This window comes from Ipomoea nil, unplaced genomic scaffold (assembly GCF_001879475.1).
Source record: "Ipomoea nil cultivar Tokyo-kokei standard unplaced genomic scaffold, Asagao_1.1 scaffold0482, whole genome shotgun sequence".
NCBI classification, from domain to species: domain Eukaryota; kingdom Viridiplantae; phylum Streptophyta; class Magnoliopsida; order Solanales; family Convolvulaceae; genus Ipomoea; species Ipomoea nil.
This window is the reverse complement of record NW_017616910.1, coordinates 4699548-4723591: the sequence shown is the minus strand read 5'-3', so window position 1 is coordinate 4723591 and position 24044 is coordinate 4699548. Positions and strand designations below refer to the sequence as shown.

General features: G+C 35.1%; 1 long non-coding RNA gene across 1 annotated transcript; it reads left to right on the top strand.

Annotated features, from left to right (window-relative positions):
- Positions 1-23741, top strand: LOC109173462. Its single transcript, XR_002052916.1, has 4 exons — positions 1-147; positions 3456-3465; positions 7841-7847; positions 23731-23741. It is a non-coding gene; the product is annotated as an uncharacterized LOC109173462 (long non-coding RNA).
- Positions 23742-24044: the final 303 nt, after the last annotated feature.

Genomic DNA, 24044 nt, shown 5'->3' with positions numbered 1-24044 from the left:
TCAAGTGTGGCATCTGAATCTACATTTAGTGCTGGGGGAAGAGTCATTGATGAATATCGTGCTAGCTTAAATGAGGAATCTATTGAAGCTCTTATTTGTGGTGGGGATTGGCTTCGTAACAAATATGGGCTGAAGAAAAAACAAAAGGTAAGAATCTACTTATTACTTTAATATTTTATATTATTTTATATTACTATTTGTTACTTTAATATTCTCAATTTTTTCATTGTGTAGGGGAATTCTAGACAAGAGGAGATTATGTTGAAGCCATGACTTGTTTAATTTTATGTTTGAATACTATTGTTGTTATTATGTTTAATGTTTCATGTATGTATTGTGGACTTATGATTTATGTTGTTGTTAAACTTGTGAATTTGTGGACTTTTGTATTATGGACTTGTAGACTTGAAGTTATCAAACTTGTATGATTTTGTATTATGAACCCCTACTTATTAAACTTGTGTTGTTGGACATTTTATTATAAAATATGAACTTGGTTTTGTAGTTTATGATTATTGGTTGATTGTAATTTAATAATATTATTATTTTTTACAGGTGTATATTAAAAGTCTTTAAAATGTAGGCTTTAAATAGGCTTTGAGCCTATTTAAATACTCTCAAAGCCTATTTAGAACCTACATTGAAGCCTTTTTAAAAGCCTATTTAGTAAATAGGCTTTTAAAAAGGCTTCAGGCCAGGCCAGGCCTACTGCAGGCCCAGGCTTGCGCCTAAAAAAAAGCCTACATACAGGCCCAGGCCCAGGCCTAGGCTTTACCTTTTCCTAACAGGCCCGGGCCTAATTTTTAAAAGCCTGGCTTGGCCTGGCCCATTTCCACCCCTATTTGCGACGGAAGCACCGCCGGCCGGACAATGGAGTCGAACTTGCCCCGTGGCCGTCCGGCACCATCAGGAAGAGCCGCCACCGTCGTGAGAGGGGCTGGGCTCAGAGGAGTAACCGCCCCCGAAGAAGAGGGGGTCGGTTGAGAAGAAGACGCCGATGGGAAACCTGACGGAATCTCCATACGGCGGGGACTAGAAGAAGAAGACGGAGAGGAGGACGAAGATGTCAAGGCGGGAGATCCCGTCGAGCGACGAGAGGAAGAAGTAGAAGAAGAAGAAGATGACATGGTACCAACCTGAAAGTCCGACGGAGAGAAAGCGCAGAGGAGGTCTGGGAAGGTCTCGAAGGTTTTTGGAAATTTGGAGGAAGTGAGAAAAGAAGGAAGAAGAGAGGTATTTAAATGGGGGAGAATCCCAAAGATCAGTCGCGTGTCACTCTCTCATTAGAGAAAGGAAAAGGTGATAAGAGGTGAAGGGACGCTGCATTTAATGCCTTGGAAACTGGGGTGACGGTTCAGTCCTAGGGTTTGCCTGCAAATGGCGCGTCTACCCTAGGCTAGAATCGGGCAGCGATGACCCGGCCTGTTGGCAGGAGGCCCATTGTAGGTCCTGGCCTCTGGGCCCTCCGAATACGGGTCAGAAGTTTCCAGAAGGATTCAACAAAACCCGACCCGTCAGTCGGCACAGGCGACTTTTAGCAAAGAAGGTCCAAGTCCGGGAGTCGGACAGCCAGATTTTCGGCGACCCCTCAAAGAGAAACGCCTCGACAGAGAAAGACTAAGAGTCGACTAGTGAGTGCATAGAGATAATAAAAAACATTGCAAACAGAAAAAAACGACAAGAACAAACGGTTCATTGATTAGAAAACGGCAAAGGCCTAGGCCTCGACCAACTACAAGTACAAAGGAAAAGACAAGTCATGGCTTGGCCTCCTCCTCTACAGGGCGAGCGGGGGGAGGACCTTCCAAAAAAAGCTGAGGACGGAAGGGTGGAGGACTCGGCTCCAACTCCAATGCCTCGTCCAAATAAATGGCTGGCTTCCCATCATCAATCATCTGCAAAGGCCTCTCCAAAGCACTCGGAGACATAGCCACACCAAAAAGAGGAGGAACCTCCCACACCTCCTCCTCCTCTGGGCCGGAGTCGTCCACCACCGGTTCCACCTTGCCATCGGCCGGCTCCGCTGAGATCAGATCCAGCATGTCCGGGGACACCACGATGGGATCAGAGGTTGAGTCGCCCACCAGATGCCCGCCATTGGCCAGTCTCTTCTGCCTTAGCTCTTCCAGGCGAGCGTGTTCCTTGTTGCGAATAGAGTAGCGACGATCGCCGACTCTGTAGCTCATGATCGAAGATTACTAAAAACAGGAGTAGTATGGATCACAAGCATAAGAGGCCCTTATATAGCCTCAGAGGGGCGGATACCTAGGCGAAAATCACGGAGAAGATCATAACTGCCGTGACAAGGCCGGATTGGACAGGAGGCAGGAATCTTTGTTAGAGAATGGTTCCATCGAATCCGCTCGAGAAGAGTGAGATTCGCACATTAACTGGAAAAGCAAGATTCTCTAGAGATACGGGGAATATTGTAGATGTCAGACTGAAAAGGCCTGTCAGGATGGCCGACTCGCAGATCAGTCGGCCAGGAGGGCGTGTCGAGCGCAAAAAGTTGAGAAAAAGAACTTTCCAGGATAAAAGTATAATTTATTTATCGAAGAAGGGAAGTACATGAAGTAAGGAGCTTATTACATCACAGCCAGAAATAAATAAAAAATGCTCCCGTGTAGCCCTCTCGGAAATGCGGAAATGGATCCGGGCCAGGGCAGTCACTCGCCAGGAGAAGAAGAGTCGCTCCCAAAGAACATCTCCCCCGATGGTCCAGTGGGAGATGGGCAGAAGGAGTCCCAAAAGGCCGGCATGATTGGTGGCACCACCAGCTCCTCGTCATCCGGGTACAGTTCCAGGTATCGGGCGAAGTCAGCGTCAAACATAAGGTCCGTAGCCAGCCCATCTAGGTCATCAAGAGGAATGGTAAAGGTCATGCGAAAGGCCAACTGTTCCGGAACGGCCACTTCCACGAAAGACCCGTCCTACGTAGTAACCCTGGCCGTAGCCGGGGGCGGTGGGTTGGCTGGAGTCGGAACGTTCTCCGTGTGAGCAAGAGTCGGCGGCTACGGAACGCAAGAAGTAGCGCCGGTCGGAGACCTCTGAGAAACTAGTCGAGGAGCCTTCTTCTTGTTCTCCCTCTCGGGCCTGGATCGCTTAGAAGGTAGAGGGCGTCGAGGCGACCCGAAGTCAATCCGCTTTCCCTTCAAAGGCGAACGACCCATGACTGATCAGTGAGGTAATGTGAAGAAGCCATGATGCTACTTATAGGATCCGCCAGGAGGAGGGGAGAATCCAAACCGCTCCGCTGAATCCGGGGAGATGGCAAAGAATCGGGGCGTTACAAGGTCCATTCAATGCAAAGATCCGGCGATTAAGAGGAGGAACAGTTACTACTTTCCCACACTCGGGTTAGTGGACCGGGTATGAGAAAGTGAGGGACTAGTTGATGGGGTGAGGACCCCGGCCCAAGGAGATGGGCCCAAAAGAGAAGGATTCCAAGATAGAAGATATGGGTTAGTGAAAGAAAAGTCTGGTGGTGACCTTGGCCGAGCCCAGGCCCAAGTGGGGGAGGAGACTCGGCTCAGGAGCCAGTAAGAAGCATTCAAAGTCGGTCCAAGAGCCGTTGGGGGAACACTCAATGCGGCATTCAAGAGGATTCGGCCAAATGAACCGTTAGGGGTCCAAAGAGCCGTTGGTCGATTCAGCAACAGCACCCGAACGGTCTTATAGTGTAATTCGCCTTGAAGGCAATATTTAATGTACTTCAATTCGGCTGGAGAAGAGCCTACTATATAAAGGCCCCTCCAGCCTTGTAAGAGGGGCAAGTCCAGGCCCAGGAAGAAAAGACACACGTTTCCTATTACTCTTTCAACTATTCTTTCGTTTTCTTAGAGCTTTTTGTGAAAGGTGAATCCATCGACCAAGGTTGTGTTGGAACTCCCTGGGCAAAAAACCCTAAAACCAACACATACGATTATCAAATGAGCCAATAATCAAGATATAGCCAGGAAAATAGGTTTTGTAAGACATGGGTTACCTCTTAGCCTTAATTAATCTTTCCTTGGCTATTAAGGTTCTTTCCCAAGATTTCCTCCCGGTTGATTTCCCTAGGCTTGGTGGCGGGGAATTCCTTTCGCTAGGTCTCCTGGACGATTCGTGTATTCAGTGTTATGAGAGGTGAGAGGGTTCTAATTGCTCTCTAATCCCCTATTTATAAGGTGTCATGAATCCTAATCAGAGTTTGAGTAGTAGAGGATCTATTTTTCTTATTCTTATCGGGCTTATAGTCTTTAATATGGACAAGGGTCCACAGTTCATCGTGGACCACATTAATTAATTAAGGGGGTCCTAACCAATTTAAGTCCCTTTTAATTATTTATATTCAAGATTAATTCCATAATTAATCCGAGTTTGAATGTCGTAACACCGGATATTACACTAAGGCTCGCAAGCTAGCACTACTGGAAATTATGGAATTTCCGACCACCTGAAAGTGATCTTAAATCAAGTCGAAAGCCTTGTTCCGACCACTTTTGGTATCCGGAAAAACCTTTGTTGCTATTTTCGACCACTTTTTGGTATCAACTTAATTTAAGATCACTTTCAGGTGGTCGGAAATTTCATAATTTCCAGTAATGTAGGGTGGTCTCGAACAAACCCACGGAATTCTTATTATTATTATTATTATTATTATTATTATTTGAATACTCAAATTCTTATTAAATTTAATTCAATTTTTTTTTTTGAAAGCAAAATTTCTAATATTTTGATAATAAAATATCTTAGATAGTTTAAATAAACATGAATACAAAGTTTAAATTTAAAGTCAATAATGAGCATAGATAATCTAAATTGAAATTAGTACAAGGCAGTCTCAACTATGGTTATGAAAATCTAACTACATTTAGGGTGTGTTTGAAATTAAGAAAAATGTTTTTTGAAAAATTAGTTATTTTTCAAAAAAAATATTTTCATTTCCCATGTTTTGTTGCATTCTAGAAAATTGTATTGGTGTGTTTGGTTCATTTTTTGAAAAATGAGCAGAATTGTATAATTAAACATTTTAATTGTGTTGTTTACTCCATTTGTCTCATTTTTTTGACACGTTTACTATTCATTGGTCAAACCAGCTATTTTTTCATTTCTTATTTTCGTTATTAGTTTTTAGTTATTTTTAAATTTAAACTTTTGTGTTTTATAGTACTTTTCATGTAGTTCCTAAATATATAAATTTTATATACTAATAGTAAACTTAATATTATGAAAAATTAAATTCAAAATTACTTCAGTCAAACCTCGTTAATCGAAACAGACACATAAAATGAGACGGGAGAGTATAATAATAATAATAATAATAATAATAATAATAATAATAATAATAATAATAATAAGGGTATTTTTTCTTTGACGAAAAAGTTAATTTCTGTTGACTCACATTTTCAACTATTTACCAAATACTAAAATCCAGAAAAATATTTTTCATAAATTATTTTCTGTATTTTCAAACGCACTTAGAAAATGATATTATAGAAAGCTTTGTGCTCAAGTAAACTTGGGAAAATGGCACTTTCCCCTGTTTTCCGTATTTTCCCCTTAAATTATGTTTTTTTTTTCTTCTTGAATGAATCATGTATCTAGTTATCCACATTATATTCTCAATATAATTGTTTCAAAAGTGATGATTTTACATTTTTACCCCCTATATATTAAGATGTCGTTTGAACGGTTAAGAATAAGGTCAAAATAACGAAGCAATAACTATGAGAAGTTTAAATTTACTTAATTTATGCTAAAGTTCTTCAAGAATTTTATTTTATTTTTTGTTTGACTCTTGGTCCAGCCGCCCCCTACCTTCTTAAATGGTAGAACGGATAAACTTTAATATTGTTATGACATTAGTATTTTGTCGGCATATCCAAACCAAACCAAATTGAGGAAATATGGTTAATTGAGGTTTAGAGATTAGTTTGGGCTGCACAACTAGACTTACGATTTGTGTATATAAGTTTATTAATAGGTTGACATGCCACCAACACAATCGTTATGCCATGGAACTGTGTTCACCATGGATGGTGAACACAGTCCCAACGGTGTTAGTGTACCGTTATCTTCTTTCTTTCTTTTTTTTGTTCTTTTTTTTCTTTCTTTTTTTTTTCTTAATTAATCGCGTGACTTTTCTTCTTCATTTTCACATTTCGCGGTTTCACTTTAATTTGAGGTGAGCAATGATTTCGGACATTCATAAATTATGAATCCATGCATGCACATTCACTTTGGAACCATGCCTACACATTTCCGTTTGAAACCATGGCTGCTCCTCTGTAGCGCAAGCTTCTTCAACATTTATAAATTATGAATTTTCTGTTATGAAATTATGAATTTTCTGTTATGAGATTATGAATTTTCTGTACATTCATAATCTCATAACAGAAAATTCATAATCTGACCAAACGCGCGCCGTTAACACCACATCCGCAAAAAAAAAATTTTACGTAAAAACGGCGCCGTTTAGACCTGTGTTCACCATTCATGGTGAACACGTTTCTAGGGCATAATTTGCGCCACCAACACGCACACAATAAATTTAAACACGGACATAATTAGTTAAGAGTAATAGGTTAGAGTTCTAAAGATGTACAGAAACACGATTTTTTAAAATGTTGACAATATAGACTTTTAGTTAATAGGTTATTTCAATTTGCGCTATCTACACACAACAACTAGTGGCTCACATTTAAATCGGACCAAACCCCTTCCCGCGCAATAAAAACCCACCGAACCAAAGTTCCCGCCAAGACTTCCAAGAAGCTCACGGCTCTCGTCTTCCCACGTGTCCCTCCACGTCACCTCCGACTCCCCGGAAATCCACACACGTGGAAGTTCAGATCTATCCCCAGCCAGCACCTTCGAGAACCGCCTTCCAGCGTCGGCTCACCGCCCAACGCATTCAATCCTTCCCTCCCTTATAAACCTCGATCTCCCCGCAAAATCCACCATTAATTAAACTCCCGTCTGTCTAACCCGCCGGCGATAATCCTTTTTTGCTCTCAGAAATTGCGGCGATGGAAGACGCTAACGTTAACAACAAGGTTTCGGACGAGGCGGCCGGGTGCAGGACGCCGGACAGAGAAGAGTGCCGGATTCCGGTGATGCGATTCCCGCCGCCGCCGCCGAGGAAGAAGCGGCTCCGCCTCTTCGGCAAAAAAGAGGTGCCGAAGAGCGCGTATTTTCACTCCCCCGACCTCGAACTTTTCCTTACCATCCCCCCTAGACGTCGAGCCGCCATTGCTCAACTAGTGGAGTAGTTTCGTTTCAAACTTGTATGTATGTTAGTATGTATAATGTATGTAATATGTAAATTCCACCATATTTTCCGACAATTAGCCGTTTCCGGGAAAATCTTTTCATAGTAATTAGCGGAAATTCAAGTTAGGTCGGAGCTTTTCGAGACTATAAGGTTTTGGGTGATTAGGGTTTGGTAGTCTCGGGTTTTGGGTGTTTTGTGTAAATGGGAATGTTAAAGTAATGGAATTGCGGCAATTTGTACGATGAGTTTACTGATTGGTTCTGATGAATGTGGTAGTGAGTTGCAGTGAATGTCAGATACGAGATATCATTGTTTTTACTCTTCTTTGTTTAATTTCACTATAATAAAAATACAATTCATATAATAATTAAATTTAAAATTTTAAAATCAGGTAATAATTTTATTTAAAAAATCAACCAATCAAGTGTAAATCATAAGAATTTTTTTTTTTAATAAAGTAAAATTAAGAAAATACTAGAAAGTAACTTGCTTTGAAGATAATAGTTAAATAAGTTTTGGAAGTATTCACCAAATAGTAATTAAACCATTAGTGTACAAATTTTATTATCAAACTCAAATTTAAAGAAATTATGTAATTAAAAAAAAAAAAAACACTATGGCTTTACTTTCTTCATATTCAATAGAAAAGGACGATGTCACCTTATTTAGATCAAGAAAAAAAAAAAAGGTCATCATTTTCTTTGCATGGACATCGCTTCTTCAAATTTTGAAAAAAAAAAAATTGTTATTGCATCCTCTTTGAGTAAAAGAAGAGGGCTACATTATAATTTTCGTTAGAACTAGACTACAAGTAATCATCTTTTTCAAATTTAATAAAAGAGCATTGTCTTTGAATTGTAAAATCTAGATGAAAGCGATAGCTTCGCCTTCTTCAAATTAAATCTAATAGAATAATGCAACCTTCTTCATATATAAAAGAAAGGCCATTGTTTACTTCAAATTATAAAAAAATAAAAATAAATAAATAAATAAAGTCGGAGGTTCCAAGTAGAGTGGTGTAGGCTGAGAGTCAAAAAGTTATCTGGCCAAGGTGCAATAAATGTCTTATATATAGGCCAGGGAAAAGAAAAGACACATGTTGAGTGCTCGGCGTGCTCTAGACTCCACGTGTCCTAGCTAGGTGGATTTGGTGACGATGTTATGTTTGCCAAATGTCTTTAGAGATTTGACACGTGAAGGTCGAGGTGATCGAAGATCGGGAAGTCTACTAATAATGAGATCAGGAAAGTCTAATGATGGTGACATCAGGATCAATAGTGAGATCGGGAGTTCTAAATAGTGAGACCAGAAGGTCTACTAATAATGACACCTAGAGGTAGGCTTGTACTTTGATCTCAAGGTCGTCGGAAAGTGCACTACTGATGAGGTCGGAAAGTGCACTACTGAGATCGAAAAATATACTACTAAGGTCAAAAAAATACACTAATGAGTTCAATAAGACCAGTGAGTTGCCCTATAATCCTATCTAAAGTGATGGCTTCGTCTTTTTCAGATTAAAAAAAAAAAAAATGAAAACGATAGTGTCACGGTTTTCACATCTAAAGGAAGAATTGTTGCCTACTTTAAATCTAGATAAGAATAACGGATGTCGCGTTCTTCATATCCAAAAGGAAGTGATGCATGTCACCTTCTTAATCTTAATCTTAATATATATCTGAAAAGTAACATGATGCTATAAGTCTATAACACTCTTTATCGAAATTTAAAAAAAAAAAAAGATTCGTCTAATACAAAATTAACCCCCTTCTTTTAAAGTTAATCTGTTAACGCATCTTCAAAAAAGAGATGAATCAGAGGTTCGCAGGTCCCCTTCAAGCTCCATTAATGGAGATAATGTAGGATTCACCTTCTCAAAATTTTAAAGAAAATAGGAAAGTTGAAATTTTTTAATTAATTTTTTTAGGTTCAATTTAAAATCAACATTGTGTATTAAAGTTTCCTTTTTTCCAGTTATAAGTTCTAATTACAATATTTGTTGGGGTTAAAAGGCTAATTTGACACCTTTTTTTCTTTCTTTCTTTCTTTCCTTTTTTTTTTTTTAAACCCACACTTTTTCATTTTAATAAAAAGTAAATTTAAGAAAACACAAAAATAAAGTTAATTAAAAATGTAGCGTATATTCATATTATTTCCAGTTTCCACCCCTCCTATCAATCCTTATACCATGGACATGATTTGCAATCCACTATGGACATGTTCATAATATGTGTATGTGTCTTATATTGTGAGTTTTTTGTGTTTTGTGTTATAAAATTTTGTTCATTAAGAGTATAAATTTTGTACTTAAAATAGATTAGTAATTGTGTATTATGTTATGAATTTTTATGTCTTATGTTGTAAAATTCTGTACATATAAACACAAATTATGTACTTAAATCATATTTTAAAAATAAGTAAATATATAACATATGTATGTGTCTTGTGTTGTAATTTTTTGTGTCTTATGTTATAAAATTCTGTATCTCATCATTTCAACTCAAGGTCCATAATGATATGTGCATCCTGGTCCATTATATAAACGCAAATTATGCTGTGGAAACGTGTTCACCATGCCCACAGGGATAGATTCATTTTCTATGCTGTAGATCCATAATTTTTATGCTGAAGAAATTATGAATCTACAATATGGTATAGAAATTAAGAATCTACAGTATAGATGTTATGAATCTACAAAATAGAAATTATGAATCTATAGCTTAGAAATTATGGGTCTATCCCGTGTTCACCATGCGCATGGTGAACACGGTTCCACTGCATAACTATTGTGGTATAAATTGCGAGTAGTTATGCTGTGCAACCATGTGCACCATGCATGGTGCACACAGTTGCAAAAACGACGTCGTTTTGACGTCCAACTTTAAAAAAAATTCAGTTTCGATTGTCGTTAACGGCGTTATGTTGTGCATAATTTGAACTATACATCCATAACTATACATTCAGAATTGCATGCATAACTACACATCCATAAGTTCATAAGTATACATTCAAAATTATATAACTATACATCCATAACTTCATAACTATATATTCACAATGTGAAATTATAATTTCATAACTATACATTCAAAATTGCATGCATAACTACACAACCATAACTTCATAACTATACATTCAGAATTGCATAACTATACATGCATAATTTCATAACTATACATTCAAAATGTAAAATTATAAAATTTCGAACATATGTTTACGTAACTAACGGCAATTGAAAATAATTTTTTTTAAAAGTAAAACGACACCGTTTTTGCAGCCGTGTGCACCATGCACAGCATAATTTGTTATAAATTGCCCCTCCTACGAGGTGGACTACTACATCAATCATTATTGTATGGACCATGGTCCACACAAGTTGTGTAGACCATATTTTGTCTACTATAAAATAATGTACATTCAGTACAAAAATAATGTACATTCAGTACAAAAATAGTGTATATTGTATATAGGGGATATACATTATTTTTGTTCTGAGTGTACATTATATTGTATAATGTACATTCAGTACAAAAATAATGTACATTTAGTATATTAGAAATGTACTTTTTGTTATGGTTCACATAACATTATGTGGACCATGGTCCATACAATAATTTGGGCTACTACATCGGATTATAATTTCATTTCGTGATGGATGATAATTAAGGCCCATCTTCCATTCTCTGGGTATTTAAAATTGAATTTGGGTCATTAACCCATTAGCTTAAAGGAGATAAATTTTGGGCTTGTAGACTGTTAAATGAATACCCATTCAATCTTCTTTTCTTTTTCTTTTTCTTTAAAAAAAAAAAAAAAAAAAAAAAAAAAAAAAAAAAACAGTAGTATAGTAATTTAAAGAGTTTTTCGTACTTTTTTTTCTCACGAGTATTGTGACACTAACAATATTATTTTTTTTGAAAGGAACAATGTTAATCATAACTTTCAAAACTTACATAACTAGTCTACGAGTATCAATTTTTTAGCACAAATAATCTTCGGTGAAAAATTGATAGAGATTTGACCGAAAAGATTATTTGCGCTAAAATTTTTATACTCGTGAACCAAGTATGCAAGTTATTAAAGTTGTGAATCAACATTGTTAGTGTCATGGGTCCAAAAGTTTGAAAAACTCTAATTTAAATAAAGAGTTTTTTTTTTTTTTTTTGGGTCCTACTACTATTTGATCATTTTCACATTTTATCTCAAACTATTAATTTTTTTTTATTTTTAGTCATGAATCATTTTCACATTTGGTCCCACGACTTTTAAAATATAGTCACATTTGGTCATTGAGTCAAAATTCTGGTCATCAATGATAGAAAAAAATTAATTGAAAAATGTCATAGAAAATAATAATGTTGTCTTTCAAGATAGGTCACTTGACTATTATGCACTCATATTCAATAACATACTGAAACAAATTTGGTTACCAATGATCGAAAATTTTGCTGGAGGACCAAATGTGGCAATATTTTAAAAGTAGTGAGATCAAATATGAAAAAAATAATAGTTGGGGACCAACTATAAAAATGATTAATAGTTGTGGACTTGTGGGATCAAAATGTGAAAATGATTGAATAGTTGGGATCAAAAGTTAAAAAAAAAAAAAAAAAAAAAAAAAAAAAAAAAAAAAACTAAATAAATATATACTTCTGAGGGATTTTTAAAATTTTCTTATGTGGTTCAGAAATTAAAATAGAATGGTAATTTTAGTATCATTTAGTAAGATCAATTATTAAATTACCTTTTTATTTTTCAATTTTTTTAAATATGTAAAAATATTATGAAATATTATAAAAAATTTCCAATTTAATTTATTTTATTTTTGGAGTGGTGAGTGATTTTTTTTTTTTTAACATAATTGTATGAGTATTTGCGTGATAGATCACATTCTAGTTTATGATTAAATAAATCTTAAATCAAAGTGACATAATTGAAGCATGTGCTCTATCTCAACTAAAAGCCTAAGCTGATAGTTGGATTGCACATTAATGGTTATATGCTTAACACGCCCCCTCACATGTTCAACACGTGAACGTAGTCGCTTATTGGGTCTTTTGGTCTGGCTCTGACATCAAATTGAAGCATGTGCTCTATCTCAACTAAAAGCCTAAGCTGATAGTTGGATTGCACATTCATGGTTATATACTCAACAGACATAAGTTCAAGTCTTTAATTGACCTAATAGATGAGCCTAAGCTTGGAATTAGCTCATGAGTCCTAGACTCGAAACTGTCACAATCATATCTTAATTGGACCTCCTCATCTTAAGACTTTAAGAGTCCCAGGTTTATGTTTAATATTCGATGATCACTTATATTCACAACATTGTAATGAAATTTTCAAGTTTGCATTTAAATAAAAGAATCCTTCCTCACTTTATGGATGCTTTTTAGAAGATGGGGATCACACATATTTGACACTAGGTGTTGGAGGATAATACTAAAGAAGCAAGTAAAAGGGCCTAAAAGTATTTGCAAATTAAAGATGATCATATGCTAATATAGGATTTAATCAACCATGAATCAGAATTGACACAAGTTTAATGCCCTAATCAACTCGAACCAATGAACGGGCTTAAATCTGAAATCGGCCAATATGAGTTTTAGACTTGAAACTCGTTCAATCCTATTTTATCTCTATCAAATTTGAACATTTGTTTCTTAAGAGTCATAGATTAAAGCTCGAAATTTGACTACCAGTATTTATATCTTTATAATGAAATTAATTCCTGATTTCATATTTAAAGGATGCAAACCTTTCACACTCTATGAACACTTTTTAGTGGGTGGGGAGCAGATTTGACTTGTACTTGACTAGAGGTGTAGGATGTAATACTAAAGAAGAAGAAGCAATAAGGAGGGCCTAAAAGTAATTACACGGACGTTTCATTCATCACATGGTAGCATGTGGGCCTCCAAATGCTTATATTCGTGCCTCACATGACTACTGAAATCCCAATCTTGCCCATTTCTATCCCCAACACCCCATGTGGGTGACACATCATAAAAAAAAATCCCCAATTAAATTAATTGTTTTGACTCTTCTTTCGCTTTCTTTGACCTTTTGCCCCTTTCTTTAATCGCCTTTTTCCATTTTAATCACGCAATCTTTTCCCTTAAAAAGAATGGGATAAAACCAATGAGTTTGGCACGTGTTACAAAACGATTAGGGCTTGTTTGGTTTGGGTGCATACGTGGATTTGTAAAATTTATATACCCTTCTGTCACATTTCTGATTCGGTTAACAAGGTTTGACTGAAGTTATTTTTAATTCAATTTTTCATAATATTAAGTTTAGTATTAGTATACAAAATTTATAGATTTAGAAACTACATTAAAAGTACTATTAAATACAAAAAAAAAATCAAATTTAAAAATAAGTAAAAAAATATTAAAGAAAATAAATAAAGAAGAAAGATTTTATTTGACCAATGAATAGTAAGTAGGACAGATAAAATGAGACAAATGGAGTATCTTTTTAGTGATGGTAGACTATGGCTCTATTTGGTAACATTTATTTTAAGAATTAATTTCAACAGAGGTTCATGCTCTTTGGTAGCAATTCTAAATTTAGGACTATCATTTTTGTCAATTAACATCCCAGACTATTATTTTCTAGACACTTTTAGTCATTCTTATGATTTTTCCTATTTTTAGTAAGGACATTTTTGTCTTTTCATATTTTTCTTTTGTTATGTTTATGGTTTCAACCGGTTTAGAACTTTAGGTAACTTCTGATTTTTAGTAAGCATATTTTTCAACCAGTTTTTAGTAAAGTCCTAAACCAATTAAACCAGTTGAAACTAGAAAATAACAAAAGAAAAATATGAAGAGACAAAAATGTCTTTACTAAAAATAGGAAAAGTCATGAAAAAGACTAAAAGCGTCCAAAAAATAATAGTCTGAGATGTTAAATGGCAAAAAGATAGTCTGAGACTAAATTTAGAATTGTCACGAAAGACAAGGAACTTCTCGTGGAATTAACTCTTTATTTTAAGCTATAAGCTCTGTTTGACAAAACATTGAATTTTAAATAATAGCTCATGTGGAGACGCTACCCCTAGGGCTGTTAACGAACCGAACATAAACGAACGAAGGTTGTTCGTGTTTGTTTGTTAAGAATTTTGGGGTGTTCGTGTTCGTGTTCGTTTGTTAAGGTTTTTAAAAATCCTGTTCGTGTTCGTTTGTTAAGCGTTCATTAGTGTTTGTTAACGTTTGCGAACACGTTCACGAACGTGTTCGTTTACGTTAACGAACATGTTCGCGAACGTGTTTGTCAACGTTCTCGAACACGCTTACGAACGTGTTCGTTAACGTTAACAAACATGTTTGTTAACAAACACGTTCACGAACATGTTGGTTTCCGTCCATGAACACGTTCGTGAACCTTTAATAACCAAACACATGCACATGTTCATGATCACAATTCGTTCGTGAACAAGAAATAATATGCATTCATGTTCGCAAACATTATTAAATGAACACTAAACGAGCTTGTTCACGAACACAAACGAGCTTGTTCACGAACATTATTAAACGAACACAGACGAGCTTGTTCACGATCTCTTAGCAAACGAGCATACAACTGTTCGAGCTCTGTTCGTTTATTAACCGAGCTCTAATTTTTGTTTGTTAATGGTTCGTTTACCTTAACAAACGAACATAAACGAACGCTTACCGAACACGAACACGAGTAGTTTGTCGAAAGCTCTGTTCGCTAACACCTCTAGCTACCTCAAATAACATTTCAAAATAAGCTCTTGACCTTTTAAACTTTTTTTTTATGTTTATTAATTTACAAATATAATATCATCTACCCTTCATTAATCAAAATCTTAATATCTTAATTTATCCCTTTATGTCTTTTCACAGTTAATTCAACAATTAATTTTATCAGATACTTTAATTTCAATTAATTAGCTTATTAACTACTAGCTTTTCAACTTTCAGTTAACTTTTTAGCTAGGCGTGTCAAACAAAGCCTATATGTAGGAGGCGATACAATAATTGTAGAAAGAATATATATTTATAGCAAGTATTCTTTATGGGTTATATTTCAATCTAATTAATTTAATAATCACACAATAAGTTTGACTTCTACAACCTAATAATTCGCGTTTTAAGAAATTCACAAATCAACAAATCCATTTAGTGAGAGAAATTCTAGTCACTTAACTCAACTTGGTCTGCAAGCAAACTTATTTTGTAGCACTTGTGGCTTAGTTACCATAGTCGTCTCAAAGTATTATAATGCTAACGGAATAATAGAATTATAAAAGAAGTGATTTCTTCGAGAAAGGTGCTTTGTGGATTGCTTTGGCCAACTTCTCAATGGGTTTTCTCTAGATTTTATCTTTTGGTGTATGTACCTTTTTTAAAGCGTTAATTCTAATCAAAGGAATTAATTTTTGAATTGATTCCACTTTACTTCTTCAACAATTAACGTGTGTAACCGCATGTGTTATTTCCAGACTAATTTTGCATGTTATGGAGGTTACAAATCTGGTTTTTTTTTTTCCATTGTTAATTTAAATATTTAATTACTAATTATGTCACCTTCTCCTATAAATCTTTTGGTGTTGGTAGATTGATTTCATACTAGTTTTACAACTTCGAAATCTTTGTTTTTTTCCTCTCTCTCTCTCTTGTAAAACATATTTTCAAGAAATTCTGTCACCATTTTCGTAAAAAACAAAGTGCTCGTCTGTTGTTCTAGTTTGTCGAGAGTAATATAGCTTGAGTGTTCAACTATATTACTGTAATCCATTTTATTTTGGGATGCTGATGCTACAATGCTCCTATAATTTTTATCCTTTTTGCTTCTTCGTTCCAGTTAATATTATTTTTTGATAAATTTAAATCCCTTTCTCACACACACACACACACATATATATATATATATATATATATTAAAATTTTTATATATAAATTGTATTATCGACTTATTCAATCCCTAAATCTAGATAAGTAATTACAACCACGCAGTTGCTAGTCGTAAATGTGAACGAGCATAGACGAAAATCTTGGTACGTTTCCTAAGGAATCTTTTGACTATTTAATATATATGAACATTCAGTACTAGAAGAAGCAAAGATGCTATAACAGTAAAGATTTGACCAGTCTTTATTGAATAAAGAAATTACAACTTTCTTGTAAATTATCGAGAGATTCTGTTTTTCGAATATGTAATTCACTATATGCCAGTAAATTATTACTAATGAAATTCTTTATTTTTAATACATGCAAACATGCATATTAAAAATTTGAACTTGTGAATTTTGATATTCTATTTATAATGAGGTTCTAAAGTTTTTAATACAAAAATCAAACGTGATGCAACGAAAAAAAAAAAAAGAAGAAAAGTTCATCAAAACTAAAATAAGAAATTTTTTCACATTTCAGAAATGTTAATTTCTTCCTAAAAACTTCATGCATGGGAACTATTATAAAGCATTCTAAGATTATTTCATTGTTGTTGTAAATTCCTAAATGCATTTTGGAGTCTAATTGAATAAAAAAAAAAAAAGATAAAAAAAAAAGAATTATTAATTGCATGTAAGAAGGTGGTGGCCTGGGGCGCTAGTGGGATATCAAATCAGTTCATGTTTACAAGGAGCAAAATACAATTAATTGCATATTATATAACTAAGATGTCGATTCACTACTGAAAATTATGAAATTTCTGACCATTTAAAAGTGATCTTAAATCAAGTCGAAAGTTTTGTTCCGACCACTTTTGATATCTGAAAAAATCTTTGTTGTTATTTCCGACCACTTTTGCTTTTGACTTGATTTAAGATTACTTTCAGGTGGTCAGAAATTTCATAATTTCCAGTAATGATTTAACATGAGCGGAGTTATTAATTTGACGATGTCTGCTGAGTTATTGAGTCACTGTGATTTATATTCTCCTAAATATTCTAACGACTCGGGGGGAGGGATAGTGGAACCCCTTATGGATTGAGGATTTAATCCTTTTTTGGGAGAAGAAGGATTTTACATGAAAACTGTTTTGGCTCACCTTGTGTAGTAGAGACGGTTAGTACACTTGTGTACTTGTGTGTAGTAATTAAATACTCAGTAGTACTTATCTCTTTGGATATCCTCAGATCTCAGTTAATAATAATAATAATAATAGCAATAATACCAAGTGGCTTGTAGTCCACTGGTATCTGATTGGCCCCTTATGTGGGATGTCTTAGGTTCGAGCCTTGGTGAAGGCATAGATAGTATATATGGGTGTCCCCCTTCTTTTGTAATAAAAAAATAATAATAGCAATAATAATAAGGGTCACACTTGTGTGAGACTGTATAAAAATGTATTGAGTAATACTTATATTGAGACGCGTCTGATCAATATAAAAATGTATTGAGTAATACTTATATTGAGACGCGTCTGATCAATATAAAAATGTATTGAGTAATACTTATATTGAGACGCGTCTGATCAATATAAAAATGTATTTGAGTAATACTTATATTGAAAAATATAATACTAATTAAAAATAAAGTGTTTGTTACTTATAAAGGAATACTGAAAAATGTAATACTAACTAAAAATAAAGTGTTTCTTACTTATAAAGGAAAATGTAATACTTTTACATTTTGATGTAACGTTTTCATTTTCCCTTATAAGTAATGTTGACAAGTGTTGTTACTTGTAAAGGAAAATGTAATACTTTTAAATCAAAATGTAAAAGTGCTACATTTTTTTTTTTCAAAAGTATTACACTTTCTTATATAAATAATAAACATTTTATTCTTTATTCATATTACATTTTCCAGTATAAGTATTACATTTGATATTGACCCGACCCGTCTCACGAACAAGGATATGTGAGACAGTCTCATAAAAATTTTGCCATAAAAGAATAACACATTTTAACTTAATTGATAATTAAATTACATATTTATATTTTATATTTTATATTTTATATTATATTATGCTCAAGATAATGTGCGACGAATTTGAACCACTATTAGTAGTGATGGTCGACGAACACTACCTCACAAAGAAACTCATGCCGACATGCCATAATTTCCCCTTGCCTTACTTACATGATATGATTTACGACCCCTCTCCAAACTCAACTCTTATTGTTAGGTTCTATGGGGTCTATTGGACCACGAATGCTGCCGAATACTCAATTTGTAACTTTAATCGACAAAGGATTGAACCAAATAAATTAAGTTAGATTATACATAGCTAACCAATTCAAAGTGAGAATATATATATGGTCAACATGCAATTCGGTCATTTGGGAGGTGAACTTGGAACTTTGTAGTTACCAAATTAACACGGCTGGAAATTATGAAATTTCCGACCACCTAAAAGTAATCTTAAATCAAGTCGAATGAAAGCCGTGTTCCGATCACTTTTAGTATCCGGAAAAACTTTTGTTACTATTTTCGACAACTTTTTGCTTTCGACTTGATTTAAGATCACTTTCAGGTGGTCTAAAATTTCATAATTTTCAGCATTATAACTACATACTCAGACCAATTTCATTTGAGTTGTGACTTTACCCGACAAATTAAAGAATCACAAAAAGATAGATAAACTCACTTAAGTTGCTTATTGCTTAGCTTACCCGTCCAACTTGAGAAGGTCAACAAGCAGTTTCGTGAAGAGTCAAACTTAAAACCTATAGTTATCAAACTAACTGATCAACTAACTCGATTTAGATCGAGCAACCCCTCTAATTATTCAAAAAGTGAAAATACATGAATAATGTGGTAGGTGAAGGGGATGAATGGAATTGAAGGTGGTCTGATCTGAATACAAAATTTAAAAACTTGTGAGTGTTAATTAGCGCCGTATGATAGCATGTGGTGTCATGAGAAAGGTAAGGCAAAATAATTTTAGTAAAAATTATTAAAGAAGTGAACGTTAGAAAGGTAGGAACGAGGGATGCCTTATACATTTACATGATTGTATATAGCAACATAGAGTACGTAGGGGTCATCTTGTGCCGGTGGTTATATCAGCTGGGCCCCTCCCCCCGGTTAACTAGGCATATGGTGAATTCATCCATGACACCATGGTCAACAACGGTGACTTTTTTGAATATATATATATATATATATATATATATATATATATATAGAAGTCGGTTCTGGTGCGGGTGTGTGCCTCAGGTGCGGGTATGGGGTTTAATCTGAGTCATTAATATTGCTTAGATCAAGGTTTAGGATTATCGAAATTTTAAAAAAAAATGCGGTGGTAATTTATTTGGTAATTTTTGCATATAAGTCAAATTTAATGTGCATAAGTTTTGTGATTAAGGTGCGTGAGATTTGTGATTAAGGTGCGTGTGTCTCATGCTTAATGTGCGTGAGTTTGTGCTTAAGGTGCGTGAATTTTGTGCTTAATATGAGTCGTTGTTAAAACTTAAAGTGCATGAGTTTTGTGCTTAATGTGCGTGAGATTTGTGATTAAGGTATGTGGATTGTGTGCTTAATGTGCGTGAGTTTGTACTTAAGGTGCCTGCGTTTTGTGCTTAGTGTGAGTAGTTGGTAAAACTAAAGTGCGTGGGTTTTGTGTTTAAGGTGCGTGAAATTTGTGCTTAATGTGCGTGGATTTTGTTTTTAATGTGCGTGAGTTTGTGCTTAATGTGAGCCATTTTAAAATCTTAAGTGAGTGGATTTTGTGCTTAACGTTTAAGGTGCGTCCAACTGCACAACAGTACGAGAAACATCACCCGCACCTGAACCCTTCCCTATATATATATATATATATATATATATATATATATATATATATATATATATAATCATAATCAGGTGAGAACCAACATTAACCTTTAAATTTGCGAACTTCTGAAAGATTGCACCGCAACTATTACGTGATTGCATGGCTACGGCTCCAAAACATGCTAGAGGACCTTGCGGTGCGATCGTATCCGAGTGCAGTGCAATTATTTAGTCAATGCAGTGCAATTTTTCAATAGTTCGCAGGTTCACACGTTAAGGTCGGTTCGCACCTAATTATGGAATGCATGTTGAGGTTAATACTCAAGTATGCATTAAGTAAATTCCGTGATATGACTTTGCGTTGCTCACAAGGAGGTTAAATTAGTTAACCAGCTCAAATCAAGAATGTCAATAAGCCATCGCTAATCAGACTTTTAATCTTGTATGTAGTTACCAAGTCAGCAGTTTAATCAATTTGATTGAGATTGTTCGGAAAAAAGTGGTTAAAATTTCTGACTACTTTGATGGTTTAGAAGTTAGAACTATGATTTATTTTAATAAGAGTAAATACCTAAAAAATGGTCCCTCGACTATAGCTAAATTCACAAATTGGTCCTCGACTTTCAATTTCAACCAATTAAGTCCTTAACTTTGCAATTTTGACACGATTTGGTCCTCCATCTATTTGACCATTTGTTGACTGTGATCGACGATCTCCAGAAGAACCTTCAGCTCTCGTCGGAGCACGTGGAGGCCTCCAGGATGACGTTGCACTAGTTCGGAAACACGTCGTCTTCTTCGCTCTGGTACAAACTCAACTACATTGAATCCAAATGGAGGATGAAGAAAGGCGACCGGATTTGTAGATTGCTTTCAGCAGTGGATTCAAATGTAACAGTGCAGTCTGGAAATGCAACCGGAACCTTAAAAACCCCGACGATGGACCATGAAATTACATATATATCCTCAAAAATCACAGTCAACAAACAGTCAAATAGATAGAGGACCAAATTGTGTTAAAATTGCAAAATTAAGAACTTAATTGGTTAAAATTGAAAGTCGAGGACCAATTTGTGAATTTAACTATAGTCAAGAGACTATTTTGGATATTTACTCTTTTAATAATAAGGTTCCCAACTTTTCCAAGTTCCAACCACTGCACCTTTGATGGGTGGTCAAAAAATTTTGTAATTTTAGTTTAGAAAAGTGATCGGCAATTAATAAATTTTAATTCATGAATATACTTTGGAGAGCCTAAATTGGCAAATCTAATGGAAGATAGATGATGAGGAAATGTGTGATGGGATATAATATTCCAATTGAAATTGATGAACATACAACACAATTGTCACGTTTCTTTTGTTACACAAAATGTCATGCATGAAGAGATGGTTCATCTAATGGCCGGCTAAAGCTCACCACACAAAATGATGATGACATGTTAATATGTTATATTATTGTTAGTGTCTTAAATACTTGGGATTCATTCAAAGGTGATTATAGGTAAATATTACTCACTTGATAATTCTTTCAAGGCATTAGTTATACCCGAAAATGTTATTCTACTTGAGAACATGTTTAGTTTTAAGGTGATTGCATTCTTAAAACTCAAACTCATCAAAACATTTGATTAAACTGAAAAAGACACACGCTATCTTATCCATACTCAGATGGGATTACCGTTACTCAAAATGGTAAAAGCCCAAAGCAGAGTAGTTTTTATGGCAGTCCAAACCCTAGGATACCCCTTCATCAGTAGCTTATATTATGAAATAAAGTCCAAGCAAGAAAGCAAAGTTTACTGTACAATTCATTAAGTATTCTGAGAGAATTATTGCTGAATGCCCATTGCAGGTTATTTTACTCCCAGGTAGAGATCTCAGTCATTAAATAATTTGCTCCAGTACAAAAAAAAAAATCTGCAATTCACCCATTGCATGCAGTTAAAAAAGATCACATACAGTAAAAAGTATTAAAAAAAAAATACCCTCCATAATTTATCCAGAAGAGAATTGATCGGGATTTACCCAATACACATCATCAAGTAAAAAAGAGAAGGGTAAAAACTGGGTACATAGTTTATTGAGTAATTTCAGGTTTGAAGTAGGAGGAAATGAGCATTGGATACCAACAGGGAGCCTGCAGAACACAAGAAAAAGGAAGGAATCTAATACGTAGATTCAAGAAATTGTTGAGTAGTAACACCAGAAAACCACCACACAGTAATTCTGAATCTGCATTTGTTTAATCCCACAATTATTTAATGACCCACCGACCTTGTTCGTAGAAATATTGGAATCCCTGTCACGTTAGTTTCCCATTTTCTATGCCCACACAATTCTTCTTCAGAAGATTATTTTAAATAATGATTTTGAAATACTATGATTAAAGAAAACCTCACTTAATTAGCTTGCTGCCTCAAGTTTTAGTGGAGCTATAAATGATGGGAGTTACTTATTGACCTTTTTGATTTGAACTAGTCAATTATAGATAACCTAGACTGATTTACCTTAATATAGTCTTTTACCGATTAAGATTACAAGACGAACTTTACTCAAAACACATCTTCGAATAGCAACTGTGAATTTTTCTTTAAATGGTGTATGGGTGTGGTAAAATGATAAGATGGTTGCATGGAATACCATACTGATCTCCATAAAAGCTGATCTGATGATGGATCTCCAAACGAGGTTCAAGAACCCTATGAACAAAGAGAAGGAAAAAAAATGGAATCCCATAGTTTGATGACAAGTAGTATAGAGGGTAAAATAATATAATATCAAAACACACCAGACAGTTAGATGTCAGTAAGAACATGTGATGCTGCCATGCCACACCCACACACTCCAAACACTCGTCAATCCTAACATATAATATACAAACATAAACGTGTAGTCTCACTATCGTCCCGTCAGTTCAAACTTTTAACTGAAACCAAACACAGTCCCGTTAATTCAAACTTTTAGCTAAAACGAAACACAGCCCCGTCCCGACCTTTTCACCCCATTCTCCTCATTTACTATAAATACCACCCTATACCTCACCTTGCCACTGTCTAGTCTCATCAACCAATTCAACACCCTTTCTCTCTCTCTCTCTCTCTCTCTCTCTCTTTCTTAGCTTAGGTGTTCATCAATGGAGTATTACATGGACGAGAAATGGAAGCTGTCGAGGGATGATCCATACAGCCATTCATATTCGAGCTCGAGCAATCCGACATTAATGAGGAGCTTCTCTCAAGCAAGCCCTTCAACTTCAAACCATCCTCTTCCCAGGAGCTTTTCGCAGAAGAATCCTTCTTCTTCTTCGAAATCTCGATTCTCGAAAAGCTCGTCCCAGTTCACGCGCAAGTGCAGCAACTTGGCCAAGGAGCAGAAGGCGAAGTTCTACATCGTCAAGCGATGCATCGGCATGCTTGTGCGCTGGAATAAGCACCGAGACGATTCTTGAAAAAGGGAGGGTTAATTTCCGCCATGGATGAACCTGCAGACAAGTTTTGATGAGGAGATCGGAGAGATCAGATCATATGCACCATATATCTATCTTACATGTTGTCTCTCTCTCTCTCTCTATGATCTGTGTATTTGAATTAGAATGTAATTTGAATCAGAAATGTGATATATATCATATATAGATTTTTAATGGGATCTGTCTTTTGCTGAATATGATCTGAATTGCATATCATATGCTACTGTGTTTAGAAAGTAGAATGTTCAGTAAGTACTCTCTCTCTCTTTCTCTCTCTCTATAATATTCAGTTCTTGTTGATTATGGGGTGGAAAGATTCCTTCTTGGAATTGGAATTCTCAATTAAGTATATAGTGAATATTATATCCACCTTGGGAATACAAACTGTTGTCCCCTTTCACATAGTAAAAAATGGGGATCTGCAAACTAAACATTAACCTTAAACCCAACTTCCACCATCATGGAATTGAATGCCCTGTTGGGTAAAAACCAATACGCGGTAGTTCAAGTGAAAGAGGTTAGAATTTATTACGTTTGACAAATGACCGGCTTTCTTCTCACAAAAGGTTGAATCTCCAATTCTAGTCTGACGGAGCATTAGTGACTCAATGACTAAGTAGATATGGTCA